The sequence below is a fragment of the Anomalospiza imberbis genome, unplaced genomic scaffold (genome assembly GCF_031753505.1).
Source record: "Anomalospiza imberbis isolate Cuckoo-Finch-1a 21T00152 unplaced genomic scaffold, ASM3175350v1 scaffold_75, whole genome shotgun sequence".
Taxonomy (NCBI): Eukaryota; Metazoa; Chordata; class Aves; order Passeriformes; family Viduidae; genus Anomalospiza; species Anomalospiza imberbis.
Genome location: NW_027100367.1, coordinates 481,010 through 496,276, shown reverse-complemented (window position 1 = coordinate 496,276; position 15,267 = coordinate 481,010). Strand labels below are relative to the sequence as shown.

The following is a 15,267-nucleotide window of genomic DNA, read 5'->3' as shown; positions in this document are numbered from 1 at the left end:
TACATGTGCTCCTCTGTAAAGAGAAAAAGCTGGCACCCTGGAGGAGGACAGTGCTCCCAATCCACAAGCACGGGCGACAATTTGTGGAAGCCGCAGCGAGCGTGCAGGGCTCCCAGCTGGGAGAGCAGCCTGGGGGCGCCGTCCGGATCAAAACACCCAGAAACCTGCGAGAAAGAAACGGAACGGAAGCCGGCTAAAAGCCGTCCCTGCGCCGATGACTCCTTCCAGCAACTTGCTCACGAGGAGGCAGGGATTGATTCGCTACTCACCAGCCCATCTGGCCACGGCACGGGCAACACCGTAAAAAATCCCGCGCGGGCGGCGCCGGCGTCAGGGTGGGGAGCAGGAGGCAGAGCGGGATCCTGGTTTTTGCCGCCGTTTTTGCCGCCCAGTTGGGAAGGTCAAGCGAGTCCGCGACATGCCGCTCCCAAGATGGCGGCAGCGAGGGGCCGTCGGCGGAGAGAGGCGTTTTTGCCGATGCCTGTCGGCCCCCGCCGAAAAATCCGCACGCCGGCGCTGCTGCTGACCCCACAGCCCTCGTGCACGGCCCTGGAATCGCCGCGGAAAATCCCGCCGGGGCGCCGCGGCGTCGGGGTTTTTGCGCAGGCAGCACTGTAGACCGACCGGGGCTCCTCGATTTTCCCGCCCTTTTTGCCGCCATCATGAGAAGGTCAAGTGAGTCCGCGACACTCCGGCCGAGCCACTCCCAAGATGGCGGCCGCTGCAGCGCCTCCGCGGGGGGCTGCAGTACCGCGCTCTGGCCACAAGGAGGCGGAACTGCCGCTCGCCTTGGGGACGCACGGGAAAAAAAACCAAAAACCAAAAAAACAAAAAAAAAAAAAAAAAAAAAAAAAAAAAAAAAAAAAAAAAAACAAAAAAAAAACAAAAAAAAAACCAAAAAAAAAAAACCACCAACAAAAACCCCCTGCCTTTAACCCAATAAGAACCCAAATTAAAAAAAAAACAAACTTCTCTTGTAAACTATATTTCAATCTATTTTATTTTTATACTTTTCATGTTTATATCCACATTTTGATTTAGAGTGTATATGGATGTATAATCATAACATTTATTCCTATTACTTATATTTTATTATATTTTATATTTTTACACATATCTCAATATATTGATGATATATTTCTACATGCAGATTGATATTTCTAAAAGGTTTATACTGTTTATAATAAAACCCTTCCTCTACCCAAGTAAAAAAAAAAAAAAAAAAAATCCTTTCTTTTAAACCGTGTTGAATTTTTTAAAATTTATATTTTTCGCACTTATATTCAAATTTACATTTTAAATGTAGAGTGATGTATGGTGTTACTTATATTCTATTTCTTCCTATTACTTATTTTTATTTCTATATTATATTTTACAGATATCTTTATACATCGATTATATATTATCTGTATTTAGAATTATATCAAAATAAAATGTATATACATCTTTTTCTTTTCAAGAAAATTCCTGCCTTTAAGCAAACGAAACCTTAAAAAAGCCCTTTCTTCAAACGATCTTTAAATATTTACATATTTTCATAATTTTATTCACATTTGCATTTAGAGTGTATATTGACGTATTATATTAAAAAGATGTAATCTATATAATAATGCAACAAGATAGATAAATTATTATTTCTATTTTACGTCATCTATACGCCCATACATATATTTACTTACTTTTTAATTTTTATATAGATCTTAACGTATGTATGATGTATTTCTATACATAGACTTCTAGCTTTATTTTATAATTTTTGTAATAAAAACCCTGCCTACTACCAAATTAAATGAAACAAATTTATTTTAAACTATATTTGAATATTTCAGTATTTATGGTTTTGATATTTACGTTTATAAGAGCGTGTATATTGTATTACAATAAATTTTATATATACAATAAATACAAAATATTTTGTATTTAGACATAAAATATATTTGGATTATACTGTGTTATTATGAGACATACACAGTATTATATGTATTGTATTGATTTCTATGATTTTGGGGTTTTTTTGTACTTTATATTTCTATATATCTACACATATTAATGATACATTTTATGTTGATATTTTATATGGATTTAGTTTATAGCTATCATCTATGTTTACATGTATTTACACAAACATATAAAACACTCTCTATCAAACATTATAACATCTTGTGGTAAGAGATTATTTATGTTACATGTTCTCTTGATATGTATTCTCTTTGTATTTAAAACTGGAATTTTATATTCCCATTTTTATATTTCTGGATTTGTTTTCTTTCATTATAGTTATAATTTTGCATTTAAAATCCAATTCCTGAAACTAAAATGCCAATACAAACAGCATCCAATTCCCACCAATGCCGTCCAAAAATGCTAGAACGGCTCCACCGGCCAACCAACCACCAGCAAAAAAACCCCACACTACACTCTTTTCGCTAACAATTCTTATCACATCACACGAATGAAACAAAAATTTGTTCAAGCTCTATAGAAACCCACACAGCAAATCACAAAGACCACCAAAAAGAAGAAAAAAAAAAAACAAAAAACAAACCAAACCCAACTAACATACTAAACTCCAAACCCTACAGCAGACCCTGAACGTTACTAAAACCCAAAAATAGAACCAAAACTCTACCTCTACGCTAACTCATAAAGAGAACCCAATACTCTATAAAATTAACTAAAAAAACCCACCAAACTCATTACCGATATAAAAAAATCTAAACCACAGAGAAACAAACAAATCACCACCCAAATAAAATAACTGCCTTTAAAAAATCTAGCATATAAATACCCATGTTCCCAAAAATAAAACGAATAAAAAACTGCAACCAAATAGATCAAACTACAAAAAAAACAAAAAAAAAACCAAAAACCCAACAACTTAAATTAACAACAGCAAAAGTATTCCTAACTCAATAAACCCATAACGCCTCAAACCATCAAAACCAAAATACTACCTAGAAATAAACACGAAGCCAAAAGATAAGTGTAACCGTAAACAATATCTCCCAAATTCTCTGCAACAATAAAACATACACGACAATCAAAAAACCAAATGAATAAAACCTCTATAATACACTAAACAATAATGCAATCATCAATATTATAAAAACCTCACTAATGAACTACAGGACACTACCTCAAACCCACCAAAACAAACACTACAGCCTCTACGGCAAAAAAAGTCACCACAACCGAATTAAAAACCTACCCTCTACTTCATGCTACGACCCATAAAAACCACTGTAAACCTTAAAAAATATAATTTTAAATTATAATTTTTATCCAACCAACCAACCAACCAAACAAACAAAAAAAAAACCCCAACCAAAATCCCACAAAAAAAAAAAAAAAAAAAAAAATCCAACAACAAAGCTCAATCGAAAAAACCCCTTGTCATCAGCACCTGAACCAAGAACCATGACATTCGAGAAGTACACCGTGTCCATTAGCATACACCTACTACGAACCAAACGAAACGATACAATCAATTCCTAAAAACCACCTCAAAACCGCCCCATCAAGGAACTTGGGAACATTGAAAGCCGCGCTCCCGGCACGAAAGCGGCTCCTCCGGCAGGCAGAGGCGGCGCCGCGCCGGGAGACCCCCGCCCGCTGCCCCCTCTGCCCGGCGGGGCCGGCACCGGGCCCGGGGCGCCCCGGCGGCGCCCGAGCCCCGCGCCCGGAGCGGACGGAGCGGCCGGCACCGGCCGGCACCGGCGCAGCGCCGCGCCGCCTCTCCCGCCCGCCGGCCCGGCAAAGCTCCCCTCGGCTCCGCACGCCTCGCAGCGGCGCGGCTCTGGCGGTCCCGCGGCAGCCCGGCCGCGCCAAACTCCCCTTCCCCCTCAGCAGCTCCCCGGGCCATGCCAGCAGCGCCCGCCACAGAACCTTTGGTGCCGGCCCAGGGGCAGAAGAAGCGCCCTCCAAGGCAGCGGCACACCCCGATTTCAACCCTTCAAACGCTGCGAGAGCTGCAGCTTCCTTCAGTTCAACCCCCGAAACCGACGCCACACTCAGGTGCTCGCCTCACTTCCTCGAGGGCAAATAAATGTGTTCTCCCCTTCCATTTCGTCCCCTAGAAGAGCAGAAAAGAAGGGGCTTTCCTCAAATGAAATCCCTCAGATTGTGGGAATCTTTAAAATCAGAGGGTTTGGGGAAAGCTGCAAAAAAAAGGCAGGCCTCACAAACAGCACAACTGCCGGTAGAGCTAAGCACTAGACATCAGATTTGTCAGCAGACAAATTATACAAGAAGTAGCAGTTAACTACAACTAGAGCAATGGTCTGTGTATTAACGCCCCTCTAGAACAACTCCCTAAGCTACAGAAAAGTACATCTAGCGAGACACTAGGAAGTTCTAAGCTTGAGAATGGAGCCCCGTGCATTGTGTTTTAAGGCTTACAAGCAGGTATTGCACTCGAAATAAGCGAGCATTGTTTTAAAAAGCAAAGGTACGTGTGCTTACAGGGGTTAGACAGAACTACTGTCAATATGCTTGTGCTTCGTGTGACCGGTCCAAAAACTTTCCAGTAAATTCTAACATTAGGTTCTTGGTCTGCTGGCGGGGATGTGAGCTGCTGGCATCTTCCCACTGTCATAAGCATGTCATGAGAGTGATGCGAGAAAATTAAACAGCTCGAGACGCCTTCCTCAGCAGTCCCGCCCCGTTCGTGATTTCTACATAGACCCCCGGCCGGCGAGACAAATGATGGGAAAGGGGGATTTTACCTCAAGCCAAACCCTTTAAAAGGAGGGACAACAGGGCTGCCCCCTCCATTTAAACCTAAGGGTGATGAAAATGGAGGGGGGGGTTAACCTCAAATCGAACCCATCAAACGACAACAATATTTTCCCCCTTCCATTTAAAATAGAACCCAGGGGTTCCCTGCCACCCCTGGGATACCCCTAACACCCTGGAAAAGGCAGGTTTGCCTTCAGCCAATACCCTCAAAACCACAAGCGAAGAGGGATTGCCCACCTGTTCAGACAGGGTCAATAATGGAAAAGAAGTCGCTACCTTCAATTTGAATTGCTTTTGGCCTCAAAATCCTTTTTTTTTTTTTTTTTTTTTTTTTTTTCCCTGGGAGCACCGTGGAGGGATTGGCAAAATGAAATTTAAAAGGGAAAGGAGAAATGTCCCCGCTACAAATACACATGGGCTCACCTGTTTGGCTGCTGCTTCTTCCCGGCACAAAGGTTTGTCCCTCGGCACCTCCTTGGAGCAATGCTCCAGGTATCCAAGTGACCCCCCAGACCCTGCTGTCTCAAGCTCTCACCGTCCTTCCAAGGACAGCCCCGGGAGCCCCCCAAAAGCTCCTCTTCTCCGGCAGCTCCATGCCAAAGTGAGCTGAGGCAAACCCCCTTAAAAGAGCCCCCGGCAGGAGCCGGCCCCTCCTCATCCTCACAGCTCACACCTGGGGCTGCTCGGGGTTTCTTTCCAAATGAATTCAGAGACAAATTCCTATTCTTACCAATAGCTACAAAAACGAAACACTTGACGGGATTTAGTATTCTACGCACACCCCTCCCCGTGCATTTTGGGGCAGCTTTGGGTCCCTCTGGGGGACGGCACCCAGCGTGACCCCCCCTCGTTCGCCACCCACCTGCTCCTCCACCGCAGTGTGCCTCCCTCTCCGAGGGACCTTGGGGCGCCCCAAAGGACATCAGAGCCCCGCGTCTTCGCCCCCTTTTCCTGGCCCCCAAAGAAGGCACAGAACGAGTCCAACTGCCCTGCAGAGCAGCCCAGCACTTCCTTCAATCCCTCTCCACGTGTCCATCCCCCCCGAAAGGGACTCTGCCGCAACAAGAAAGCCCCCCGAAGGGTTGAAGCTCCTGCCCAGCCTCGCTGTCACAGGCGAGGGGCAGAAAGAGGGAGTGGCAGAGACGGCGGGGACGCGGCACGGACGGCACGGCACAGAGCGGGGGCCGCTCTCGGCGCGATGCCGGGAAAGCCCCGGGTCCGGCAGTGCCGGGCGGCGTTTGGCCGGCACGGGGGGATCCGCCGAGAGCCTCCGGCCCCGTGCGGGGACTCCTGCCAGGGCCCAGGGGCGCCGCGCCGGGGCGGTCTGCGGACAGAGAACAGGAATACGGGGAGAAAGAAGGAAGAAGGAGAGGCAGAGAGAGGGACAAGAGGGGGAGCCTCACAGAGCGCCCGCCGGGCTGCAGCCCGAGCCCGCCCCGGCCTGCTCGGGATGCCGCGCTCGGCGGAGCTCGGCTCGCTTCGGCTGAACTCGGCTCCTCGGCTCGCCTCGGCTTTTAGCCGCTAGAGTCGGCTGGATTCGCCTCTTCGGCGGAGCTCGGCTCGGCTCGGCTGAACTCGGAGCCTCTCGGCTCGGCTCGGCTCGGCTCCCTTCGGCCCAGCTCGGCTCCCTTCGGCTCCCCGCCACCGCCGCCTCCCGTTTCGCGCGCACAGCTCGGTGCTCGCCCGCTGCCGAGCCCCGCGGGCGGCCCGGCCCGGCCCGGCCCGGCCGTCGCTCGGAACCCACCCCCCCACCGCAAGATTAGACCATGCAGGGTTTCTGTGTTAAACCCTTTTTGTCCTATAAGGAGAGAACTTCTCTCTACCTCCTTCGTCTCCTCATTTTTCGTCTTGGATTGCAAAATCAGAGTTACAAAAACCTCGTCAAGTACAAGACTTAGTAAGTAGTCCAGAAGGTAGTCCCGTCAATTGCATAACCTAAAGAAAACCTTATACTTACGGTTCCACAAAAAAGAAATCGGACCAGAGTCCTACTCACTGTGTCAAACCTTATTTAAAACACACAAAACCCCCAAAAGAAATAGTTCCACAACCAAAACAAAACCTACAAGTAACACCAACCAGAACCACACCTCCAAATACGCTGCTTATCAGCCACCAATCCTAAAAACCTATTTTCTACACACCTTGGTAGTACAGCTCTTCACAACTAACCTCATCCTTTACAAACACTAAATCGCAAACCAAAAAACTTACACGTGACGTCAACTCTTCAAAGAGCATTTAGACACTCATACCCCAAATGACAGTTCAACCACCAAAAGTAAAATTACCGAGATCATTACAAATAAATACCTGTCTAATATTTAGTTACAAAACAACCCCAAAACCACACAAAACCACAAAGAAGTTACCTCAAAACATCAAACCTACCTACCATTTAAAACAATTAACCCTACCAAGACCAAACATAACAAGAATACATTAAAAAAAACCAATCAAAAAAAAAAAAAAAAAAAAAAAACCAAAAAAAAAAACCACCCAACCACCAACCAAAAATACCCAATGACTCCAACACAAATTGACTTCTCATTATCAAAACAGTATGACCTTTTAATAACCTAATTCTATTGTTTCTACATCTCTTTTAACACCTAAAAGAACTACAACTCACACTTGAGCCACAGTAAACAAACTTACTTATTAACTAACCAAATGAAACAATAACACATCTGTACCTTTACATAAATTGCTGCCAAATATAAACATCTTTAAACATACTACTTTGCCAAATAAAACAACTGTTAATTTTTTATTCTTAACACACAATCATAAATAGAAAACATGTTTTAAAGCATACAAATCGACGAAATCACAAGAAATCATTTTACAAAAACATTACAAAATGGTTTTAGAAATTAATCAATTACGCAGAAATAAAAAATAAGCACATCATATTTTCAAAAATTAAAACATCACTAAATAACTTAAATCATTATTAAAAACTAAAAGACTCGTTTTATTAATAACTATAATTATTACTTTCCATCTCCCCTACCTACTTCATTTTTTACATGGAACTCTACAAAAATCCTTAACAAGTATATTTATAACTTAAATTCAAAAACATATATATATATATATATAAAAAAAAAAACATACTTAACAAATAATCCACATACCAAACATCTAAACGAATAAAAAAAAACCCTAATAAAATACTAAGATATTCATAACAAAAAAAGCCAAACTCATTAACATAAAAACCAATATAAACACATGGAAATACCTACAATTAAAAAATACATACCTGAATAAACAACATTCGTACCTTAATAATTCACTATAAACTCTTACCAATTAATGACTAACATTAATTACTTGATACCAATGAAATACAAGGAACTGTTACTTTACCCAATAAATGTAATAAACTATTATAATGTAACTAATAACTTTAAATCACACTTTATGAAAAATATAAAACATTAAAGCAAGGTATCCTAAAAAAAATCCCATTATTATCACTACACAGAAAAAAAAAATTTAAAAAAAAAAAATATATATCTACAAATATCTATATACAGGTAGATAGATAATATATCCATCTCAACAGCACTGTCTGGGATTGATTCTTGTTTTCTCTCTTGACTCCTAAATTTATTAGCCACAGAGTATGGAGTAAGGAAATCATTTTATTTATCACCTTGTTCTCCAGAAACCTGAAAAACAAAATAAAACAAAACAAAAACAAAGGGAAAAAAAACCCCACCCAACCACCAACCAAAAATACCCAATGACTCCAACACAAATTGACTTCTCATTATCAAAACAGTATGACCTTTTAATAACCTAATTCTATTGTTTCTACATCTCTTTTAACACCTAAAAGAACTACAACTCACACTTGAGCCACAGTAAACAAACTTACTTATTAACTAACCAAATGAAACAATAACACATCTGTACCTTTACATAAATTGCTGCCAAATATAAACATCTTTAAACATACTACTTTGCCAAATAAAACAACTGTTAATTTTTTATTCTTAACACACAATCATAAATAGAAAACATGTTTTAAAGCATACAAATCGACGAAATCACAAGAAATCATTTTACAAAAACATTACAAAATGGTTTTAGAAATTAATCAATTACGCAGAAATAAAAAATAAGCACATCATATTTTCAAAAATTAAAACATCACTAAATAACTTAAATCATTATTAAAAACTAAAAGACTCGTTTTATTAATAACTATAATTATTACTTTCCATCTCCCCTACCTACTTCATTTTTTACATGGAACTCTACAAAAATCCTTAACAAGTATATTTATAACTTAAATTCAAAAACATATATATATATATATAAAAAAAAACATACTTAACAAATAATCCACATACCAAACATCTAAACGAATAAAAAAAAACCCTAATAAAATACTAAGATATTCATAACAAAGAAAGCCAAACTCATTAACATAAAAACCAATATAAACACATGGAAATACCTACAATTAAAAAATACATACCTGAATAAACAATATTCGTACCTTAATAATTCACGATAAACTCTTACCAATTAATGACTAACATTAATTACTTGATACCAATGAAATACAAGGAACTGTTACTTTACCCAATAAATGTAATAAACTATTATAACGTAACTAATAACTTAAATCACACTTTATTAAAAATATAAAACATTAAAGCAAGGTGTCCTAAAAAAAAAATCCCGTTATTATCACTACACAGAAAAAAAAAATAGATATATATCTACAAATATCTATATACAGGTAGATAGATAATATAACCATCTCAACAGCACTGTCTGGGATTGATTCTTGTTTTCTCTCTTGACTCCTAAATTTATTAGCCATAGAGTATGGAGTAAGGAAATCATTTTATTTATCACCTTGTTCTCCAGAAACCTGAAAAACAAAATAAAACAAAACAAAAACAAAGGGAAAAAAAAGAAAAAAAAAAAAGAAAACCACATTTGAAAGGCAGATCCTCACCAGCAGCTGGTCCATCTCCTACAGGGGACCATATTCTAGTGCACTTTTGGTGCACTTGCCTGAACTTGGTGTGGCAGAAGAGATTATTTTTGTGAGGGAGAGAGGCGAGGGGAGGAGAAAGAATGTTCTAGACAGCTCAAATCCATTACTGTGCCACTTCCTGTGCAGCAGGTCCTGTGACAGGATGGGAACTGAGGGTGCTTGAAATTTAAAAGGTAAAGACACCAGCACAAGGTGCCACTTTGCTTTTTCAGGAAGTGGTTTCCAAATCACAAAGCTTCCCCACCCCAGCCCCATCATCCCCTCCTACCACAACCTGAAAGCGTCTTGATTCTGTTTTCAAAACCACAAGGGACACCTCAGCGTTCAGCAAGTTCTGCCAGTGCAGCCCTTGGTGCCCCCGCCTCCCTGCCTGTCACCCTTGCTTTCATCCTCAGCCACGTCATTCTTCCACCAGGGACGGGAAATTGTTCCCATTTCTCCTGTCCTCCTCCGGTTACCTTTTCTCTAAGCTGTGCGGGACCCAGGCGAGGAGGCTGCGATCCTCTAGCAGCTCATAGGCAGCTCTGGTGACACGGGCAGCACTCTGTAATATCTCCAGAATGCGACTCTGAAACAGAAAATGCAGCGTGTTCTTTTACAGCCAAGACCTAATTCTCTAACTTAAAATGAGCAATTCGGCTGGTACCTGATCAACGCCCCAGGTAAAACGAACACCACTTGTTCTCACCAATTCCTGGATTGCCTAAAATGGGACTCTTACCTCAAAACCAAAACAATTCACAGCAACTCCTAAGACCCCTGCTGAGGAACCCAGCCCTCCTGGGGACACCCAGTGCAGCAGGCACGGGAAAAGGATGGGAAAAGCCAAGCTTGGGGTGAAAAAAAAGATGACATCAATACAGCAGCCTCTAAAAAAAGCCTTCACACGGCAATAGCGGGAACCAGCAGTCCCATTTGCTCCGTCCTTGCTCTTTGGGATGACATAAATAGGAAACGAAAGCACGTGAAACACCGTGGCAGACCTAGGGCGTACCAGGCGCTCCTTTTGGCAGCGTGGACGACAATCGTCTCTTTGCGCACTAAGAGGCAGCCCAGTTCCAGCCCATCCTTAGCCCAAGCCTCCCCGCCTCCCACGCCCCAGCGCTCTGCTCTGGGCTTTGGAGCTGTCGCCCTCTCCTCCCGCAGCAGCACGGCACCGGAACACAGCGAGGCAAAGCGTGCCGGAGCCGCCCATCCTGCGTACCTGTGGGCTCCCGGCGGTGGGCAAGTCCGGCCCGGCGGGCACGGAGACAGACGGCTCGGGCACCTGCAGCGGCTGTTCTGCCCCGATGCTTTCGAGTTCTCCTGCATTTCCCTGCACCGGAGGGGAGCGGATTGTGTGCGAGTGGAGAGGGCGGGGAAGTGCGGGGAAGCACGGCGAGGCGGCGGGACGAGACAGGGACGACTCGCTCGACCTTGCAAAGATGGCGGCAGGAAGGGCGGGGAAAGCCGGGGCCCCGCTCCGCCGACGGCGCCGCCTGCACGCCGCCCCGGCGGGATTTTCCGGCACGCGGTCGCTTCCAGCGTCTCGAGAGGGACGCGCGCGGGGGTCGGGGAAGGGGGGGCGCAGCCCTGTTCCGACGCCGCTCGCCCGCCGCCCCCAGCCCGTGAGCGCCGCGACCGCGCCCCCCGCCGCCGGCCGAAACCGGCGCCGCCGAGCCGCCCTCGCCGCTGCCGTTCTTCTCAGCCATCGCGTCTCTTTGCGCTCCCGAATCTCCTTTCCCCCTCCCCTCTATTTACAGACACCGCCCCGCTCGCCGCTCGCTCCCGCCCCTCGGCAGCCGTCCTTCCCCCCCGGCACCCAGCGGCGAAGGGCAGGGCGCTGGCTGAGGGCCGGGGCGGGGGGGGTCTGCAGTACCGCTCTCTGTCCACAAGCCGCTCGCCCGGAGAGAAGGGAGGCAGAAAAGGACAGGGGCGATGCCCTGGGAAAAATCCTCAAAAAATAAATGGCCCCAAAAAGCCCGCACACAAGCTAAAACCCACTGCCGCTACCCAAATAAAACCCCTCCGTTTTTGCCGCTGCCTGTCGGCGCCCGCCCAAAACCTGACCGCCCGCGGAGCCGCTGAGCCCACAGCCCGTGGCCACGGCACGGGCAACACCGTAAAAAATCCCGCGCGGGCGGCGCCGGCGTCAGGGTGGGGAGCAGGAGGCAGAGCGGGATCCTGGTTTTTCCCGCCGTTTTTGCCGCCATCATGAGAAGGTCAAGTGAGTCCGCGACACTCCGGCCGAGCCGCTCCCAAGATGGCGGCCGCTGCAGCACCTCCGCGGGGGGCTGCAGCACCGCGCTCTGGTCACAAGGCGGGGGCACTGCGGCCCGCCTCAGCGGGGGGCTGCCGCTCGCCTTGGGGCCGCACGGGAGAGAAAAAAAACAAAAAACAAAAAACAAAACAAAAAAACCCAAAAAAAAACCTCACCAACAAAAACCCCCTGCCTTTAACCCAATAAGAACCCAAATTAAAAAATAAAAAACCTTCTCTTGTAAACTATATTTCCAAACATAACAAGAATACATTAAAAAAAAAAAAAAAAAAAAACAAAAAAACCCAACCACCAACCAAAAATACCCAATGACTCCAACACAAATTGACTTCTCATTATCAAAACAGTATGACCTTTTAATAACCTAATTCTATTGTTTCTACATCTCTTTTAACACCTAAAAGAACTACAACTCACACTTGAGCCACAGTAAACAAACTTACTTATTAACTAACCAAATGAAACAATAACACATCTGTACCTTTACATAAATTGCTGCCAAATATAAACATCTTTAAACATACTACTTTGCCAAATAAAACAACTGTTAATTTTTTATTCTTAACACACAATCATAAATAGAAAACATGTTTTAAAGCATACAAATCGACGAAATCACAAGAAATCATTTTACAAAAACATTACAAAATGGTTTTAGAAATTAATCAATTACGCAGAAATAAAAAATAAGCACATCATATTTTCAAAAATTAAAACATCACTAAATAACTTAAATCATTATTAAAAACTAAAAGACTCGTTTTATTAATAACTATAATTATTACTCTCCATCTCCCCTACCTACTTCATTTTTTACATGGAACTCTACAAAAATCCTTAACAAGTATATTTATAACTTAAATTCAAAAACATATATATATATATATAAAAAAAAACATACTTAACAAATAATCCACATACCAAACATCTAAACGAATAAAAAAAAACCCTAATAAAATACTAAGATATTCATAACAAAGAAAGCCAAACTCATTAACATAAAAACCAATATAAACACATGGAAATACCTACAATTAAAAAATACATACCTGAATAAACAATATTCGTACCTTAATAATTCACGATAAACTCTTACCAATTAATGACTAACATTAATTACTTGATACCAATGAAATACAAGGAACTGTTACTTTACCCAATAAATGTAATAAACTATTATAACGTAACTAATAACTTAAATCACACTTTATTAAAAATATAAAACATTAAAGCAAGGTGTCCTAAAAAAAAAATCCCGTTATTATCACTACACAGAAAAAAAAAATAGATATATATCTACAAATATCTATATACAGGTAGATAGATAATATAACCATCTCAACAGCACTGTCTGGGATTGATTCTTGTTTTCTCTCTTGACTCCTAAATTTATTAGCCATAGAGTATGGAGTAAGGAAATCATTTTATTTATCACCTTGTTCTCCAGAAACCTGAAAAACAAAATAAAACAAAACAAAAACAAAGGGAAAAAAAAGAAAAAAAAAAAAGAAAACCACATTTGAAAGGCAGATCCTCACCAGCAGCTGGTCCATCTCCTACAGGGGACCATATTCTAGTGCACTTTTGGTGCACTTGCCTGAACTTGGTGTGGCAGAAGAGATTATTTTTGTGAGGGAGAGAGGCGAGGGGAGGAGAAAGAATGTTCTAGACAGCTCAAATCCATTACTGTGCCACTTCCTGTGCAGCAGGTCCTGTGACAGGATGGGAACTGAGGGTGCTTGAAATTTAAAAGGTAAAGACACCAGCACAAGGTGCCACTTTGCTTTTTCAGGAAGTGGTTTCCAAATCACAAAGCTTCCCCACCCCAGCCCCATCATCCCCTCCTACCACAACCTGAAAGCGTCTTGATTCTGTTTTCAAAACCACAAGGGACACCTCAGCGTTCAGCAAGTTCTGCCAGTGCAGCCCTTGGTGCCCCCGCCTCCCTGCCTGTCACCCTTGCTTTCATCCTCAGCCACGTCATTCTTCCACCAGGGACGGGAAATTGTTCCCATTTCTCCTGTCCTCCTCCGGTTACCTTTTCTCTAAGCTGTGCGGGACCCAGGCGAGGAGGCTGCGATCCTCTAGCAGCTCATAGGCAGCTCTGGTGACACGGGCAGCACTCTGTAATATCTCCAGAATGCGACTCTGAAACAGAAAATGCAGCGTGTTCTTTTACAGCCAAGACCTAATTCTCTAACTTAAAATGAGCAATTCGGCTGGTACCTGATCAACGCCCCAGGTAAAACGAACACCACTTGTTCTCACCAATTCCTGGATTGCCTAAAATGGGACTCTTACCTCAAAACCAAAACAATTCACAGCAACTCCTAAGACCCCTGCTGAGGAACCCAGCCCTCCTGGGGACACCCAGTGCAGCAGGCACGGGAAAAGGATGGGAAAAGCCAAGCTTGGGGTGAAAAAAAAGATGACATCAATACAGCAGCCTCTAAAAAAAGCCTTCACACGGCAATAGCGGGAACCAGCAGTCCCATTTGCTCCGTCCTTGCTCTTTGGGATGACATAAATAGGAAACGAAAGCACGTGAAACACCGTGGCAGACCTAGGGCGTACCAGGCGCTCCTTTTGGCAGCGTGGACGACAATCGTCTCTTTGCGCACTAAGAGGCAGCCCAGTTCCAGCCCATCCTTAGCCCAAGCCTCCCCGCCTCCCACGCCCCAGCGCTCTGCTCTGGGCTTTGGAGCTGTCGCCCTCTCCTCCCGCAGCAGCACGGCACCGGAACACAGCGAGGCAAAGCGTGCCGGAGCCGCCCATCCTGCGTACCTGTGGGCTCCCGGCGGTGGGCAAGTCCGGCCCGGCGGGCACGGAGACAGACGGCTCGGGCACCTGCAGCGGCTGTTCTGCCCCGATGCTTTCGAGTTCTCCTGCATTTCCCTGCACCGGAGGGGAGCGGATTGTGTGCGAGTGGAGAGGGCGGGGAAGTGCGGGGAAGCACGGCGAGGCGGCGGGACGAGACAGGGACGACTCGCTCGACCTTGCAAAGATGGCGGCAGGAAGGGCGGGGAAAGCCGGGGCCCCGCTCCGCCGACGGCGCCGCCTGCACGCCGCCCCGGCGGGATTTTCCGGCACGCGGTCGCTTCCAGCGTCTCGAGAGGGACGCGCGCGGGGGTCGGGGAAGGGGGGGCGCAGCCCTGTTCCGACGCCGCTCGCCCGCCGCCCCCAGCCCGTGAGCGCCGCGACCGCGCCCCCCGCCGCCGGCCGAAACCGGCGCCGCCGAGCCGCC

At 44.7% G+C, this 15,267-nt stretch overlaps 1 long non-coding RNA gene across 2 annotated transcripts in view; it reads right to left on the bottom strand.

Annotated features, from left to right (window-relative positions):
* Positions 1–816: 816 nt before the first annotated feature.
* Positions 817–15,267, bottom strand: part of LOC137467683 (uncharacterized) — a 357,035-nt gene continuing 342,584 nt past the window's right edge. For both annotated transcript variants that reach the window (XR_010995593.1, XR_010995592.1), the window contains exon 3: positions 817–925. This is a non-coding gene — a long non-coding RNA (uncharacterized lncRNA). The remainder of the gene's footprint in view (positions 926–15,267) is intronic.